A 15311-nucleotide genomic window follows, 5' to 3' on the forward strand; every position below is an offset into this window, starting at 1 on the left:
AATTTATTTTCTTAATAGCTATCTAGCCATGTTTTCATAAAATGTGCAGTTATGGATAAAAATTGATATATATGTAGATTTTAAACCCAGAAGGTCAAACATCAATTTCAGGCAGTTCGAGAGTAGACAAGTTTGAGCAAGCACAGAAGGTTTCTATTGACATAAAGGATTATAGCATCACAGAATGACTAAATTACATTTGAGTCCTTCCAAAACACACCCATTTTACATTGCAATGGTTTTTAAAATTCACATTAAAATAATTGTAAAATTTTTTGGCTTTTTATAATTGTTTATTTTAATTATATATTTATAATAAAATGCATTAAAGTATAACTTATTCTAGACAAAATAATGCTGAGGAGTAGGTTGTTTTGTCTTTTTATATTTCAAATGTATTCCAGCTGCATCAGGCTTCAGTTGTTATTTTCACCTTGCCGACCACGTGATTTTACTGTGGTGAATATGTGCGTAAGTGAGGTTTTTCTTGTGGATTTCCTGCAGATACTGGGGAGTTACAGATTGTGCAAAGGTAGCAAGACAGTTTATTATTCCGGATGTCAAGAGATGTAGAAGGTTTCTAAATTTTTTTTTTAAATATTCTTCTTTTGGTATATTAGAGGAAAACCTACTGTGAGAGCCCAAAATACAGTACCTAATTATCCTATCTGCGGTGTGTTGCTATGCTTTAAAGCCATTTCCTGTGAATAAATCACTAACAGAAGCAAATTTGTATTGCTACTGCTGAGACATTTTAGAAGCTCTACTCAAGATATTTTCTTAAAGACAACATAGATCACATATATGTAGTCAGATTCTTAATTTTCTTTTTTCACTAATTTTACAAGATTGGAAAAAAACATTTTCCTCCTACAATTAGTACTGGAAAGACTTTTAAACTGGGGAGAAACATATTGTTCTTAATCAAAATTCAGATAGCAAAAGTTTGCTATACTGTGCAGTTACTTTTGTTTGCCTCAGTGATAGAACTTCCTTGGCTTGAAGAAGGTAGTCCAATACAGTAATTACAGGAAATGACTAGTGAACTTGGAGAAGATGAAGGTTCTTCACCATCTGGAGGTGGGCCCTCCCATGCTTTAAGCAGCTTCTCTGGTGAATACAGAATCTGCACTGGCCAAAGTTAGATCCATCTGTTACTTAATTGTTTTTCAGTCCATTTCTCTTGGTGAATTCAGAACACTGAACTAGCATCATGTGTCCCTCTTCAGTGTTTCTGGCAATGGAGTGCACCAAAACAAAATTCAAAACCTGGAATACTTTAAGAATGTGATTGCCTAAAATCAACAGGCTGCTGCCTGAAACTAGCAAAGTGGTAGGAATGCTAAAAAAGGAACTGCTGAGAGTAGACAGCTTTCTGAATGTTTCCCCTTTCTGGAGCCCAGGCATAATCTGCTCTGGGCTTTCAGAAGGATCTCCTTATTCTATGGAGGTGCAATTCTCAGAGCACAACTCTAAACTCTTGCTTTAAAAAACACCTGGGCAGGACTTGGCTATTTTTTAAGATATGGCCAGAAGCACAGCTGGTGATGCCTGTCTTTTGTAGTATAGGTTACTGCTTAGAGCATTTGTATAGGAAGAACAATATAGGAACTTTGGTTAGTGATTTGCTCTGCTTAAAGGCTTTTATATGAATTACTTTCACCACCTGTAATAAAATTCAATTCAGAGACTAAAGAAAAGTAAAGGAGGATATTTTTCATTGCATTTATTGAAAGTGTGCAGGAAAAATTTCAAGAAACATTGAGTCAGGAAGAAAATCTATGAAGAATCAGCAATCTTTTGTAGTTTGCTACTTGTGTTTCTCTAAGAGCAAAAACTCATGGTCTCTAGGGTCTGTTCTGAGTATCACTCTTGTGTTTCACATAGAAAAATTATTTAGCAAAATACAGCAGTGGTCTCACATGGTAGTTAGCATGGTCCTGCATAGAAGGCAATATGTAAGTCTACTGACCTTTAGGGTATAATGTGGAGAGAGTGTACAGACAGAAGCTCCTCTGCAGGTCCTCTCTCTGAGCAGAATGCAACTTTGCTAACACATTTGTAGAGACCCCAGTGCTCCAGGAGATTTTCATGAATGGTTTGAGAATACCAATCAGACTGGCCACCTCACATATTTTAGCGGAAATATGTCTTCTGGATGCTGAAATTGATCTAGGCATCAAATTATCCAGTTCATTGTCACTTGGAAAATTCTCATCATCCTTAGAAGAATGCAGAGGACTCTAAGGGAAAGAATGAAGAGCGGAGGGTGTCTGGGAATCAGATTTAAATGCATAATCACCATTTAAATCCTAGGTGTATGCTAAGAACCTAAATTGTCTGTTGTATCTGCCCCACAAAGCCATTTTTACTTGCTGTTTTGCATTCTTTTTTCTTCAGTCCATTCTGCTACATCTCTGTTCCTTCCATTTATAATGGATTACTGCAAGGACTTAGGAATATCCTTAGATCTGCACACATGTGCACACATATTAAGTCACTGTATGTTCCTGCAGAAATTCTTTGCACTAGATTGTATGGATTTTACTTCATCAGTTCAAATTTATTAGATAGAATACATGTGCTGTAGTTCAAACTGCTTTATCAACATATCATGAATGTACTGCTGGACAGTAGTTTCACTCTTAGTGATTTCAAGATGGCGTCATTTGTTGCGATACTACAGGAATGTGAAGCTTTTGGAAGGGAAATTCCCAGCAGGTTGGAGCCATATGAAGTCGTAACCAGATATCTAATCAAACTAATGTTTAGACTCCTCTATAAGTTTTCTCATGTGAATCCAGATGTTCAAAACCAGATAGTATGTTGCTGCTTACCTGGTAACCCTTTGGAGGTTATTAGCTCTAAACTCAGCCGTGCTGCCTTTGGTGTCTTCTTTAAAGGGCACAATATAACCTCTCATCAAAGTGTCTCAGAAAGAGGATGCAACAGGTAGGTAATATGCAAGGACTACATGTATTAATCACTGCATGATTCATGATTTCTTTTTACTAAACTCTCAGATTGCTGCTCCTTTATTTGAAGTTTGTCAAATGAAAAATTTCATTCAACGAAAATGAAACTTGCAAATATCAGCCTTCACAGAAAATTCTCTTTGCCCTCCATTAAGCATGATTCTTATTGTTCCTAATTACTCTCAAGACATCACTACATGAAATTTCCAGCAGGGTTAAAGATTTCATATCTGGCAACTATCCAGCAACATAAAGGACTTTTAACATTTATGAATTACAAAAATTTTTAATTAAAACCCTCCCCCAAAACAACAACCATTCCGTCTCCCAATAATTTTTAAACGCCTCTAAGAGTTACACAGACATGAGCCTTGGAAGAGATTTTTAGTCAGTGCAGAATGTAGCAGGAAGTTAGGTAGTTTGTTTGTTTTGCAGTGTCAGCAGAACACTGCTTACTCAGTACAGTCCAAAAAAGGGGTCTGCTTTTTAAATGGAAGTACAGTTCCCCGTGCTCCATGTTCCCACCAGTCCCATGGTGAATGTTTGTAAATCAGTGATTTCCTGTAGTGGGAGAGAAATGGGAATCCTTTGTCGTGAAAAAATACACCATAACCTATGGGAAAATTAAAACTTCCTAGTTTGTTTTATCCTTTCTGATCATGTTTTCTGTTCCTGGCTAGCACTGTGAGTGAAAATAGGTGAAAAAAAACCCCAAACAAAACAAAACAACTTTTCCTGTTGCTTGAGATTTGTAAAACACTGTCCATGTTAAATTCAAGGTGAACATTTTTACAAGATCTCACTTTGCCCTAGTCTTCTTACCACAGAAAAAAAATTCTAGTCTAGAGACAGTGTGTATTTGACCATTATATACACTGGGATATGTGTATAGATAGCTTTTTCCTTCATTTCTAGCGTTTATTGACATGGGTTTTATGAGAAAAAAATCTCACCATGATCCCCTGAAATGATCTCTCCCTGTTCTTCCATCTGAATGCTGGGCTGGCACTGCTGTCTAGACTGCTTCAGCTATGCCTAAAATCTATGTGGTGTGCAAGGGTTTTCTTTCTGCATTCTGACAGCTCTTCACCCCTCTGTGTACCCATCCAGAGAGAGGCACCGGCCTTCATGGGAGATAGTGCCAGGTAGGTACTAAGCTTAGGACATGGGCAGAGTGAAGTCAGGTGAGATTCCAGGAGTTAAATACTGGATTGTTGAAGGCAGAACGAAGGAGAGATGAGATGATGAGATGAGATGAGATGAGATGAGATGAGATGAGATGAGATGAGATGAGATGAGATGAGACGAGATGAGACGAGGGAATGTTCCAAGTGGAGGTAGTGGTGTTTGTGCATTTATGTGTACATGTAGAGAGAGGAAAAGGGAAAAAGACCAAAGCAGATAGAGAAGCAAGAATATCAAGCAGGTAAAAAGCACAAGATAAGCGATATTTTTAGTATTCTTAGAAGAGTTTTCTCCCAGATCATCAGTTTTCAGCATAAGCAAAATCTTGGTAATATCAGCAAGCTGTACCCACACCCAGCTTATCCACCTCTGGAGACTGGATTGAATAGAAGGATTTCCTGGAATGAAATGTGGAGAAATGTTGACCAAAACATTAATAAATGAGTGCCATGTAGTTATCAAACATACATCAGTTGTCAAAGTCATCATGAGCCCAGTAAACCAATTGAAATGGTTAGTGTACATTTTCATTCTTTTTATGGTAAGAGAGGAGACAGTAATACAATAAAAGGAAGATGTGCCAGAGTAAGGTCTAGAGTTCAAGCAAAATACTTGAGTGTAGTCTGTTAGCTTCAGCTTATCTGCAGTAGTCCTAAAGATATTTTAAAATCAACAAATCCGCCCTCAATGTGATAAAAAAACAAGAGAGAGAAACAGGAGAGGTCTCATGGAGCAGAGGTATGGGAGATCTGGTTTTCGTTCCTCTCTCTCCCATTAGCTTTTGGTGGACAATAATGATGGAGAAGTGAAAAGGTTTTCCCACATTCCCACTTTTCCTGCTTATTTCTTGTCACATCTACTTGGCATCTTGTCTACAGTTCATGCTGATATAAATCACATCCACAGTGCTGTTACAGTGGTCAGCAAGCGTGTGCTGCACTGACCCTGCTCAGCTGCCGGGATGGGTGCAACCCCACAAGCAGCCTTGCTTTAGGCTGCCCAGGCGTTCTGCTTACCCCTCACAACAGGGGCCTCATAGGAGGGACCCTACAAGTACGTGGCATCTCTGTGAAATCCAGAGAGACAGCGGGGCACGGCATGGCACAGCACACCTGCCCCGTCCACACCTAGAATTGTGAACAAAGGTCCTCATGAAGGGATGGCATAAACCTGATTTCCCTGCTTTGAATGTGATCCCTGAAATAACACCAAGTTTTCTCAGCTGTTCATGCTAAAAAAATGTGCAAGGCAGGCCTGTAAATGATCATGGACCCAGACCTTTACTTGTGGCGCAGTGTAGATGTAATCATATGGACTAGCAGAACAGGGGTAAGTATGTACAATGACTTTCTCTCTACTAAATAATAATATGCTGCATAATAATATTTCCTTCCACACACATATTTCTAGTATTTTCTTTTCAGGGAGTAATGCAATGAACTGTGTTTTTTACATTGTAATATTGCTTTTTAGATATTTATTTAAAAATAATTTTAAACTTCTAACTTTCCAGGAAAGAGTTACTTCATTATTACAGAGATACTAGCTGTTACTGCACATCTTGGCCTGTTTCCACGAAAATAGGAAAATAACTTTACCAGATGCTGAGGAGTCTTTTGCACAGTGGGAGCAAGTCTATCTGAAATAATGAAATAACATGAAGAATGATGCCGTCAAAAAGCGTTTCCTTAGGAAAACACTGAGAGCCTTCCTTAGGATTCAAAATGTAAATGCACATTTTTCCACTTTAGTGCTATGAAAGGAATCCTCTGTTCCAACAAGGTGACCATAACGTTCAAAGGTAGAGCTATCAAGTAGTTAAATATGAACTAAATTATTTTTGCTACTGCTGACTATGAAGTGGAAGGTTGCACCTTCTTTCTCTGCTTTCTTCTCTTTATGTCCTCAGTTTTTCAGAGCAAAATTAGCTTCCTATAATTTCTTTCTGGAAGAGGTCAAAGGGCAACAACAGTACCACTGTTGATGCTGAAAGATTTTCAAAATATGTGAAAAGGAATATTGGATTCATAGGATCAGTTGTATTTTATAACCCCATTTAAATCAATTAATATAATAGTTACTTAATATGACAATATTTGACACACTTTGTGCAATTTCTAGTTTATTCTGGATATGTAATTTCTGATAATAAATTTAAATAAAAAGTGGTACATTGGGCCTTTTAAATACTGCCTCTGCAAAGGAGATTTTTGTTTTTTAATCTCCTCCTACCACCATTTTGAAACAGCTTTTGTTCCCACATTTCCTTGCTCTCATACCAAAACTCAGTCTGGATTTTAATGCTTATGTCAAAAAATCTTTCATATTGGTCTGTAAGATGATGTTTAAAAAATCAAGAACCGATTCACAGAATTCCACAGAATTTTGTGACAGTCTGAATGGAATCATAGAAGTGAATGTCAAAATCTTATTTTGAAAGTTTGAAGGACTGCTAACAGAAGGAGTAATAGTGAGCAAAGCACTGTAGGTTTCCTACAGTGGAATAACTCGGAAAAAAGAGAAGCAGAAATCATGCTGAATTTACATTGCATGTGTTCGTGACTTCTCTAGGTTACCTGAGGTGGTATCTGAACATCTCTTCTAAAGTTGCCAGTCTCTAGGCAGAGTGACATTACTATTCTGAGACTGTCCCAAGCATATGTGTGAGTGGTATGTTAGTATGTTGAGCCCAGCCTCTTGAGATAATTGGAGACAGCTTGGAAAAAAAACTGTCAGTGGAAAAGGAAGTTATTCTAAAACACATATTAAGTGCCACTGCTATTTAATACACACATAATTAGAAATACTATAAATAGACACGTTAGTCTTCTGGTTGCTTCAGCTGTAGCAGAAATGTTTAAAGTGAATGATTGTGTAAGTCCCTTCTTGCCATATGATGAAGGAGAAGGTTGGACATGACCTATCCATTAGCATGCTGACATTTGCATCACGAGGTTAGAGTAATGTGAGATAGATTATAACTTACGTAATGAACTTTTGAAAACCTGTTTAGAAGTGGTTCCAAGAGGTTGGCTTTTTTATTATGGAGAATCTGAGGCTGGGCCCATTGGGGAATTTGAGCAGAGATCCAGAATATGTTCCCAAATCCTCTTGCAGAAAAGAACCTCAGGAAAAGGGCAGGAAGATGAGAGTGGGATATCTTTGGAAGATTAATTACTGAATGTGGAAAAAGAGTCTTGAGGAGTAACAGTTCTTCCCTCCTTTGAAAAGTATTTCCCATAACCACCAAGACTAATCATGAGCTATGGTTCCTCTGTGTTCCATCAGCTGAAGTCTTGGAGATTTAGTTGTAGGCTGCATTATTAGAAAATAGATTACTTTGATTGTTTGACAGATTCCTAATAAAAATAGAATAAAAAATATAATCAGTAAAATTTTGGAGACAGCATGAAACAGAACCCCCTTCTGTTTCACTGTAAAAGTTTCGTGAGGGTTTTCTTTTTCTATCTTGTATTAACCCATTTTCCTTTCAATTTTTTAATCCATGGTTTATACTATGCATTACAGAATGTATTGCTAAATTACTTTTAACTGTCTCAGTGTAGTGATATATACAAAGTCATAAATACATTAGCGTCTTCAAACCTATTTGTTAAAAACTATTTGTTAAACCAAGTTGTTCACAATGTAGTTGTTAAAATACACTACATTGTTTCCTTTCTTTTAATGATCAATAGTTAAATATAGCTCAGTTACAACATCAAACATCTGAATAATAAACTGAGATCTAAATTAGTAAACTTAATTATACAAAAACAGGGAAACATCTGTCTCCCATTGTATAAAGCATACTTGCTTTGGAAAAAAGAGACATCAAATCCTAAAGTTGTAGTTTGGGATACAGTGTGTTATTTTTTCACAGGATAGATCAGTTAATAAAAACAATATGCGTATTTTTCTGAGTCAGACTCTTTTTTTTGCTTTCAATTAGATCTGATTTTCAAAGCAATTTTAAATCTGAAAATACTTACTCTGTAATTATACTTAGGGTTTATTTACCTTTGAATTGCAAGATTTCCTGCAATGACAAAACCAGTATTCTTGCAAAACATTTTTGGTTTTGAGCAACAGGTCCAAACTTTTTCAGAACCTATAGGTCTCAGGTTAAATAATACCACACCTGGAAAATAGTATGAAATAATTAAAGGGATGTATTAATAGGGAAAGAAGGTAAAGAAAATCAACATGAACAGGTACCAAGTCCATTTTTTTTCTCCCTCTCATTCCCTAACTGATAAAAATTTGGATCTTGAACTGTTCTCACATGCTTTTAAATTCTTTAAAATCCTACTGTGCTTGTCCTTGAAAATCACCTTTTTCTTGAGCTTTTCTGAAAACTTCACAAACTTCTGAGTATTGAATGGTCAAATTGATGTCTTAAGGCAAGATTAAACTCATCTTTAAAATAGGATTTATCTTATTCACTTTTTAATAGGATTTAAACTCTAATTAGCATGGAGTAAAAAAGGTGTAGAGCAAAGTAATGTCTCTGTAATGATAACTCAAATTCTAGGGCAAGGACTAGTACTCAGTCTTACATCTCCAAAACATGGGTTTCTAACCACCCAGGTAAATGTCACACTTTTGGTTTCAAAAGGACTCTCAAGTATTCTGAAGGCTGAAGTCAGTCACATGAAAAAATCCACCAGTTGTGTGCCACTAAAGTTATTTCCAAAAAATACCCCACCTTAAATTTACGGAATCAGAATTTGAACTTAAAGGTGGAGGAGTCCTGAGAAGAAAAGCTCTGTTTAATTGTTACGTATTTTCTTTACATATAATGAGCATGTAATTGTTCAAGAAATGAAGCTTTGTGGAAAGTTTGAAAGGTTAATAACTGAGTTTCAGCATTTCAAAAGAAGTCAAGGAAAGAGAAAAGAACAGAATCTCTGAAACAATAAACCTTTGTGTTACCCAGGAAGTCTCAATGTTTTCTTGCTAATTGCTTTTAACATCTATACCCATGCTACTATAAAACCAAGCTAAACATAATTTCTTTCCTAAAAGTACTTGAAGTTATGCATTATAAAATAACTTTTTATGTGGAAAGAAATAACAAGTACAGGGGGTTTTAGATGTGGGGTTTCTCCTAAACACTCATCAGAGTAACATTTAAGCAGCAAACCAGTATTTTAATGAGTCATCTCTCTGGAAATGTGTAAGTAAGTTTGGCCTTGCTTTTTCGGTTTGTTATTCTCTTTAAATGGTTTTACAAATAAATGTCTTGATTGTATTTAGTAACCTCAGCTTTTTGTAATTAATAGTCTTTGTTAGGAATAATAACATGTCTGATCTTTGTATGTTAATTTGTTAATACAGACCTAGTTTTAACCCAGAATTTCATTTTTAGTATCTCTAACAAAAGAGATCACATCTGTGATACATGTTCGCATCTAGAGAACATTGGGCTCTGTACATCGGGAGTGAAAAAGAAAGTGCCTTGTTATTTAAATGTTTACATTAGCTGGAGTGCACAGCAGCATGTCTCAACACTATGACAGTGTGATGGAAGGAAGATCTGATATGTATTAACTATAGGAGCCGTGTCTCACTCTTCCCTATATTATATTGGTTTCCATAAATATGATAAAAAGTCAGTGTCACATGAGCACTGTGTGGGTTGGTACCCAGAGATGAAATGGACTTTATTATGTACATCTATGATGTTATTTTCAACTAAGAAGTCACCTTGGACTTTCTCTGCTTTTCAAATAACCCAGCTGCAAGTAGTAATCAATAATTTTGTTCATAGCTTTTATTGTTGTTTTTTGTAGCCTCTTCATAAGGAAGAAGTTGCCATCCATTGTTTTAGGCATAGGCTTTTCCCCATCTTCCCATGATCCTCCATTTTATTGGAATAAGATTTATATTTCATCTGAAGATGAAGCAGAAATTTTATTGATATGTGATGTATGATGTGTGATGGTTGGCTTGCAGAAAATGTATTTTGTTTCATTAATGACAGCTGCATATAAGGACAGCATATAACTTCATCCCCTCCATAGTATAAAACAGTTTACCATAACTTAAGGATAGGTTCTCTTAACAATTATGCTTTCAGTTTAAAGGCAAAGTTTTCTTGCCCCTGTTCTCATTAACTTCTATCATTTTTGATATATCTGTATTTCAAATACTTCTGCCCAAAAAAGTTTAAACAGCTTCTCTCAACTTCAGAGAACATCCTTTCCCCTAGTAGAAGTTAGTAATTATATAAATGGATGTACTTACATGTACTCTTTTTTAACAGAAGGGCTTTCTAAATTCACTGTCTTCACATTAGCAATTTACTTATCACTGTCATCTTCAGGTTTATCTAACTGAGGTTTAATCTATTCAGTTTTAGGAATAGCTGCAAAACTTTTTTCTGAATTTGTAGTGTGGGATTCAGAGATTCTTTTGCTAATGAAGAGCTTTTTGCTTTGCAAATTAAGGGCAAATAATCTTGGGGACATAGGCTTCAAATAGATTATTCTAAAGATGAATGTCACTTTGACTTTTGTTAGCTGCTGAATTTCATCCACGCTGAATATTAAGAATAGCAGTAAAACAATTTAATTCTGAGGGCTTGTCAGATTTAGGAGTGTATCTCTACAGTACAGTGGAGCACAGCATGGAGACACTTCTACTTTCTCACAAATGCCTGGATTCTGGAACACAGTTTACCACTACCAGATTGTTTCAGGACCTTAGCTCTGCCTGACTCTAGGTTATGTGGATGATTCAGATCACGTTTTCACTGGCTTTGAAAGGGCTCATTGAAAGGGTAGAGATACACTTTTAATCCTTTTGCAATTGCTGTGTCACTGAGCAAACCTAACGTAAGGTACAGATTCTGTCCTGTCCCTTTTAACCTTGAAGGCATCTGACATATCTCTTGAGGTTGCCTGGGACGTTGACCAAAACAATTAAATTCCCTTGCACTGAACAATCGTATTTAAACACTGAACTGTATGGCTGTGGTTACTGGCTGATAGGATGATAGCAAAGACTACTTTAAATAGTAGTTTAAATGAAAAAAAGTGGTAAGAGTGCCTGAGAAACTTTAAGCATTTACAGTCATTATCAGTCTTCATAATTAGATACCCGATGCACTAGAGCAATAGTTTTTAGATTACACAATATTTCCTTCTAAAATACAGATTCCATTTATATTCCATGTGGTTGTCACTTCTCCAGTTTATGATACTGACATTTTTTATACTTTTGATGGGGAAATACGCATCATCTGAAAAAAATCCTGAAGGTCAGCCAAGCAATTAATCTGGTATTATCAGTAAATCTTCCTTTGCTTTATATCACAGTGTATTGACCATCAAATGCCCTCCCTGCTGGAGGAAAAATTGCTGAGTATTGTGTGATATCATCCCTGTGAGGCAGCAGGAAAAAAGGCAGGGTTAGTAGAAACATGCACGTGGCCAGGGGATCGTAACAAACCCTAACAGGTGCTGGGCTCTTACCAGTGGAATAATCTGGCCAGCAGCTGATGTGCTCCTATTTTAAGGTCACTCAGTGCTATTGACTTTTCAATGGAGTCCTCTTGGTGCAGTGTTTCTCAGGGAAGCTGGTTGAACAGTTTTATAGGCTAACAAGGGACTGAAGGGGATTATCATTTACAGGTGACTAAGGGAAATATGGTTGATCAGACCACATCTCAGTGTCTCAGTTAGTTAGAGAAGGTCCTGAGATCTTTCCAACAACTGTTTGCATATTTGGTCTGTGAATACTTTCTTTCTTATATTGTAGAAAAGAAAAAAAAAGTATTTTTCTAACACATAATTATGCTGATGTGAAAATTCCTCCTTTGGGATTTACTTCTCCTTCTATGCTAGGATCTGCTTGTTTCTCTTAGAACTGGAAAGAAAATATAGAAGCCTAAAACACAGTAAAGCATCTTGCCTTACCTATTGCCTCTCTGTGTCAGCTTGCTTTTCTGATCTACAGATAAGGTGAAGTTGTGGAAATACTTTAGTCTATAGAATAATTTAAGTGATTTTTCATATTGCATATGATTGCAGAAGAAATAAAGTATCAGTAAGTTCTTAGCATACAATAATTGACTTTGACAGTCATCCAGAGGTATAAGTACTACTTTGATGTATGCTTTATTTCTATATCTGTTTTTCCAACAAGCCAGTAGCTACTAGACAAGCCTGGATAATTTTTTAGCAGGCTTTTTGAGATATTTATTTGATAGTTCAGTTTGTAGCTAAGAAACAGACAACGCATAACATCATTGATTGAAACAAAGTGACTAAAATATTTTCCTCTTTGGCCTATGAAATGACAATTCTTTCAACTTAAATGATATATCTTTAGGGTATATTATGTTCAGAATAATATTTTCTTGTAAATCTCTGGTATATACTTTGCCACACACTGGCAAAAACTCTGGAGAAAACTCTGGAGTCGTTGATAATATCAGTTATTCTTTTTCGAGTACTATATCAGAGTCTCTGTAGGGGCACTGCCAGTATTGTATCAAATAGCTGCCACTATTGAGACAGTAGGACAAAATTACATCTTCCTGTCTTCCATGGGCAATGGACACAGGGATCCCAATTCTACATCACACCTCTGAAAGCTAACACCAGAATAATACACATTTTTGAATGAGGATACTCACTGGTAGTTACACAAAAACTACTAAATATGCTGCTGTGTTTGAGCTTTCTTCTGAGATAATGCAGAAGACCTTTTATTGCTTTTTGAATTTGATGATCTTAGAGGTCTTTTCCAACCATAATGATTATAACACTGTCTTTGTAAGGTGCCACATGCATAGCTTTATACTGAGGAATAGATTGTTAGAGCAAGCAAAATAAGAATAAAAACATATAAATGTGAGACTTGTTTTTAAAAATCTACACTTTTTTGTAATGTGAATTTTTTTAGACTTTCTGTTCTGATACTTGATGGTAATAGGAGGTGCATAACGCTAGGTTTTTGTGTCATTTTGTTTTCAGTATCTCCCTTAGCCTTTCTCACTTTTCTAACTAACTCATTAATCTTACTGGTCATCTCAAACTTAAGCAATTCAGTGTGAGAAGGTGCAGTGAAAACTGTCCACTCTACTGCAAATTGCTAGGAGTGCTGTGTGCCTTTAATATATTGAGGCAATAATTTTTTGTTAAAAACTTGTATAAAGTTGTATGTAGTGAGTGAATTACTAATTTGAGATGACTTTGTTGCTCTAGTATCAGTCATTCCTACCACTTTCATTTCATATGCACCATAGACTTAAAAAAGGCTGCATCTTTCAGTTTAGCAAGAGTCTGACAGGAAAAGCCAATTATTTATCTTCTTTAGCTCACTGTCTTGCATAATCTTGATTTTGTGAGATGTGTTTATCTATATTATATCTGCATCTTAGTTAAAAGGACCACAAAGCTCTGGTGAAAGAAAGGTGAATCTGTGTTTTATCAGTATCATGGGATATTAATCCATGTTTCCTCCACCTTTAGAGGCTCATCCCCTCCTTTTCCAATTGCAAAAACTTTCAGACTCTTTACATTTTTAACTCATCCTTCAAAAGCAGCTGTTTCATTCAAAATGCTGTTCTCTAACTTGTGTTTGTCTTTTGAGGGGCTCATAGGGAATACTTGAAGGGTGTGTGAAGGAGTGAAGGGCCAGGATTTCTAAATAATTCTCTATATCACAATCTTCAAAATGGAAAATTTCCATGTCTTAGGAGTCCCCTAGCCTTTCATAATTCCCTACATTTAACAACCCCATTAGTGTGATCCTTCTTTAAACTATAAGTCTCCCTGTATTTAGTCTTCCATTAAGCCTACTTCCTTGCATGTTTGCTGCTGAAACATCCTTTTCCCCTTTTTCTTAGGGCATTTTTTAGTACAGCATCTCATGATTGTTTCCCTGGATCATTTATTATCTAGAAACTAAAGCAGGCAAATTAATTTAAACAACAATACTGCTTGATGCTACTCTTCTCTACAGAGAGACTCCCACACAGAGTATTGCCTGTTTCCAAATCTATTTCAGACCTATTTCTGGGTTCTTCTCTGAGAGAATAAACAAATCTGCTTCTTTCAGCTCTATCGCCATCTGAAGGGAAATCCTGTGTGTGCCAGTACTGCGAAGCAGGTTGTTGTAACACATTAGGATTAGTGAGTGCCAGGAAGAGCTAGAGGTAGCACAAGAAACATGAAAGACTGACCTTCCCCTCTGGAGCGGAAAACTCTGATGTTCTTTGCAAGGCCAGCTGGACACCATCTGATCATTTATAGGAGATGCAATCCCATAACTGCATGGCCCTCTGACACTCAGGGAATAGCTGGGGATTTTGGAGGGTTTTGGCAGAGGGCTCAGTCTCACTGAATCGTGATTGTTCTGATCAGGCATCACAGTCTTTGCTAACACCACATATCACACTCCAAATATGGTGCTGGTTACCAGTCATAGCTCAGTAGCATAGTAGTGCAGTACTGACAAGTCCATATGAATGGCTATCTCTCCTCCTCTTTGTTTCTTGCTTATCTTTATTCAATATCCAAGACACGTGCATCACATTCCAGGGTCGTGTCACACTATGCATCCCCACTTGGATAGCTACAATAATATCATGATGGGTATCATTACATCAGATATCACTGTAGGATACAGTAAGGGCCCAAATCAGTCAGCACCATCAAATTATGCAAAAAAAGTCAAGCTGCTCTTTTTGGGAACTAGCTCAAATTCAGTACTTATCACCAGGAGTTATAAAGCCTCATGGAAGGTGTTTGGTTTATGCTCAGGAGATATCTGGTTGTGTCTAGCTTGACACAACCAATGTCAGGACAGTCATTAGCTTGCCTGCCAGAATAGGCTTTGACCTTCATCTGGGTTCTTTTCTCTGAGTTATTACCACTGCCAGTAGAATAAGGTGTATTTATAAGGCAGAATGCATACACAACCGTCATTTTTTCAGAACCATTTGAAAGTACTTTGACCAGGCAATGTTTCATCATAAACACTAATTAGTTATGATTACATCTCTTTGCAGGAATGGATCAATTCTGATTCCATTTTGATTAAAAAGAACTGAGTCAAAGCCAGACAAAATTACCTCGCACCTGAATAACCAATTTATTTGTGTTCAATGGTGACTTGATCTGTGGCAAGACAGCAAAC

General features: G+C 36.6%; 1 long non-coding RNA gene across 1 annotated transcript; it reads right to left on the reverse strand.

The window, feature by feature from the left end:
* Nucleotides 1-353: 353 nt before the first annotated feature.
* On the reverse strand, nt 354-14491 carry LOC109144714. The gene is made up of 3 exons (XR_002045627.3): nt 14356-14491; nt 8181-8301; nt 354-7519 (listed from the first exon to the last, which is right to left on the reverse strand). It is a non-coding gene; the product is annotated as an uncharacterized LOC109144714 (long non-coding RNA).
* Between the last annotated feature and the right edge of the window lie 820 nt (nt 14492-15311).

The sequence above is a fragment of the Corvus cornix genome, chromosome 3, assembly GCF_000738735.6.
Source record: "Corvus cornix cornix isolate S_Up_H32 chromosome 3, ASM73873v5, whole genome shotgun sequence".
Taxonomy (NCBI): Eukaryota; Metazoa; Chordata; class Aves; order Passeriformes; family Corvidae; genus Corvus; species Corvus cornix.